The sequence below is a fragment of the Sorex araneus genome, chromosome 2, assembly GCF_027595985.1.
Source record: "Sorex araneus isolate mSorAra2 chromosome 2, mSorAra2.pri, whole genome shotgun sequence".
In the NCBI taxonomy this organism is placed as follows: Eukaryota; Metazoa; Chordata; class Mammalia; order Eulipotyphla; family Soricidae; genus Sorex; species Sorex araneus.
The window spans coordinates 8,916,758-8,920,791 of NC_073303.1; positions in this window are offsets into that span (position 1 = coordinate 8,916,758).

Genomic DNA, 4,034 nt, shown 5'->3' on the forward strand with positions numbered 1-4,034 from the left:
GGCTTTTCCGGAAATGCTGCAATATTGGTTTAAGAGGCAAAGATGAAGCAACCAAAATTTTCCAGTGTGTCAGAAATGCACCTCACTTGAGTTTCTGTGCCTTCTCTGAGCCTGAAATCCATCAGAGTGAGATATGGGTTAGGATTTAGAAGATTCATTTCATATCGTTGTATTGTGAAAGATGGTGCTCACAATCACACATGGTCCCTTAAACAGAGTATAATTTAAATTAAATAAAATTTAATGTTTAGTTCCTTCATTCCATCCACATAATTGCATTTTAATTTATTATTTACTTGAGTCTGTGGTGAAATTAAAGACCGGGGGAAAAAGTCCTTTCCATACTAGAAATATTTTGTGCCTGGGACTCAGAGTGGCAGAAGGACAGGCTTCCTCACAAAAGCTAAGCAAAGAAGAGAGACTCAAAAAGGGAGGGAGACACTCCCAGTTTGTGAATAGTTGACGTACTGGGTTGACGTCTTTGTAACTGGTGCTGGAATTGTGGTGGATTAAGGATTCCTTGAGAAAAATCACATAGGCCTTCACTGGATCATTAATTCCTGGTTCCTGCTACCTTACTCCACTCTCAAAGAGTAAGATGCAGGCAAAAAGACCTAGGCTCAGTAGAGCTTCTTCCAGGATGATAATAAGGTCAACAGTTAATCTGAAGAAGCTGTGTGCCCTTCCTGTCAGCCTCTCTGACCTGAGGACAGAGAATTGTCAGGGAGGGGAAGAGGTTATCCGAGAACAGAGCTCCTGGAGACCCAAAGAGATGACTGTCACTTCTCCAGGCCAACCTGGTCTCCCAGAATGTCAGACGGACTGGAGCCCAGAAACATACCAGAAACCTAGATGTGGGGCAGAGAGAGCAGATTGGGACAACAGGCCTCTGTGGATCCTGGCATTTTGTCCCCTTGTAACTACCAGTGAAGACCTGAGATGGGGACCACAGGGAAAAACAAAGAACATGGGACTTTGCCTTCATCCACATCGTTACAACTTTGGGGAGCTCTTTTCCCTATTCTCACTGCCCAGTGGGGAGGAGTAGAGGCAGCGTGAGGTAGAAACAAATGCTTCTGTGACCTGAGACTGACGAGCTATCCCAACAACTAATGCTGCCTTTGGAACTAAAGTTACTGCCAAGGCATTTCCTTCTACTTATGAGAATTATTTCTTTAAATGCATAGAGAATATCGTCTGGGATGATGGAACGGGACTTATCTCACTTGCCTTTCCCCACCCCCCCGCCCCTGCCCCAAACATTTTTTTAAATAACAAAGATTGTGTCTGTTATGATCCCAACAAGGTTCTAGTGGAATTTTTATTGAGAGTTAAAGTATTCTAAGTAATGGATAAAAGGAAAATTTCGGGGTTGGAGGGCTGGTATAGGGGGTAATATTTTTCTCTGTGATAAGGCTTAGCTCAAATATAATTTGGAGCATGAGATTTGGAAAAGGGGAATTCCCTTAACTAGAAAGCACCCAATAGTTCTATTTCTTTTGTAAATGATCTAAGAAGAAGGCAGATATACCTTATAAACAAATATTTTTCACCTTCCACTCTAGTGATATTCTAAGTCGTCTCACAACTTTCAACTGCAAGGATTGAGAAATAATAATGAATAAAAGTGAAAAAATACCAGAACAGTCAGAAGGAACACTTATTGACTCAGAATTAAATAGGGCAACTTTCTCTAGTTATTGCTACCAGGAGGAGGGGAGAGGAGAGATATGGGTCACCAGAGAGGTTAAAGGTCAAAGAAAAGAAGACAAAAGAAGATCAAAGATGCTGCCACCTCTAGACCACTCTTAAGCCAGCCAGAAGTCCCTCACTCACAAAAGTTCTGCTTCCTTTGTGGCAAACTTGGTTGCTGGAAGTGAGAACTGTCCCGAATGACCCTAGAAGCCTTAGATCCCACGCGGGAAGTGTGACAAGATGGCCACTGGACGGACAAGGGACCACACAAAACCCCCAAAGGGAGACTGTTGAGATCCCTCCACCTTATTCTTGACCAAGACAGCTGCAAGCTCCCCATCCTTCCATTGAAACTGAAGCTACGGGAGTTTGATCATTTCTGTCTCCAGGATGGGGAGATAAGGTCAGATAAGGTCCCACTGGACACAGAGCTGCTTATTCAGTTATAATTTCCTTCCAGTGCCTCTTTTTCTCCTCTATCGCTATAATGGAGTATATGAGGCTTAGTATAGAGGAGAGAAACCTGAAACCATGTGGAGGGCAGTGGACACTCTGATAGAGGGTGGGGTATGTTTTTATTCTGGCCATTGTTTCCTTTGAGGTACAGAAGGTTCTGAGTTTGACGTAATCCCATTTGTTTATCTCTGCTTCTGCTTCCTTGGCCAGTGGCAGTGAACCCTTAAAGCTAACTCTAGCTTCAAAGTCATAGACAGTCTTGCCTATTTTCCTCAATATAACTTATGGATATTGTTCTGATAAAGAGATCTATAATCCAGATTGGTTTGACTTTTGTGCCTGGTGTTAGGAAGGGGTATGAATTTTTATTTTCCTTTTGTCTGTGACTGACTAGCTTTTCCATCACCCTTTGTTGAAGAGACTCTACTTGCCCCAGTTCATATTTTTTGTTTCTTTATTGAAGATTAATTAATCATTCCAGATGCCTGGAGATCTCTCTCTGGATTCTTATTTCTATTAAATTGATCTGAGAGTCTCTCCTTATTCTAGCAGAACAGTCTTTTATTCAGTAAAGCTTTAAAGAAAAGTATGAAATTGGAGAAAGTGACATACCCCGTTAATTCCTTTCCTAGGATTATTTTGGCTCTTTGGGGAGGAATTTGTGGCATTTTCTAGTTATAGTGTTGCTCCTCTTTCACTCATTCGATCAGGTCCTGACATCAGCCAAGTCAAGCAAGAGGAAGAAATGTTGCCAATGGAAAGTACTTTTCAAAACATGCCCACACTTGTTTGATATGTGAATTCCAATAAAAACTGTCAAAAATCTTGATAACAAAAGCTTTTATGAAGACCTAAAATTGTTTCATCATAGATATTGCTAGAACAACTTTATTTCAGTACTGAAGCAATATACAAATTCAGTTTTGTCTTGATGTCCCCATTTGAAGACACTCACCGTAAATCAGTTGTAATTCTTCCTTCCCCTGTCTCTGGCCAGTCCTGGGGCAGAACTCACCAGGTTGGTCTCTGTCTGCACTTACTAGCTCACTGGGACTGCAGCTCAGATTAGTGACCCACATGTCAGTGGTTGGAAGAGTCAAGTCCTTTGTTGTTCTTTATGTAAATGATAGTAATAGTCATCTGAGCTCCCCCAGGATGAAGCAGTAAATTGGCAACCAGGGGAACAGTGTGTCCTTATGGGTCACCCTCCCAGACCTGAGGGAACAAGAATTCAAAGAGCTGTGGGGTGAAGGGGGTGGTCATGAGAGCAGAGCTCGTGGAGAATCAGGAGGTGACTCGGGCTCCTCCAGAGGTTCAGGGTGACCGGAAACCAGGATGTTTCCAGGTCCAGGAGGTAGTAAGTTTTTGTAAAGCAATGGGGAAGGCCTGGTCTGTGGGACACTGGCTGCTGGTGCCCTAGGGTGCACCAGGGAGGACCTCCCAGGCAGAGACAGGGAGCTGGATTATGTCCTGCCCCCAAGGCTGCAGCTGCTTCTGGAACTGGGCCTGTGCCCCAATTCCCACTACAGAGAGTTGGTGGGGAGGGGAGTAAAGGATAAAGCATAACAATAAATGTTCCCTGCAACAGACAGTGCTGAGACAATAAAGCAGGATTGAACTGAAGTTACTGGAAAGGCAATTTCTCTCTAATCATAGGGCTCTTTCCCTGGAGAGAGGAATTCTCCTGTAGAAACTTTCATTGAAGAAAGAACAAGAAAGCAAAGTCTGGACCCTGCCCAGATGTTACACACACACACACACACACACACACACACACACACACACACACACACACACACACACCACACAGAGCAGAGTCTGTCAGTACCTTCTCCACACAGCAGACAGCACAAGCTTGTTCTCCGATGTCTCCTCTGTAGTTG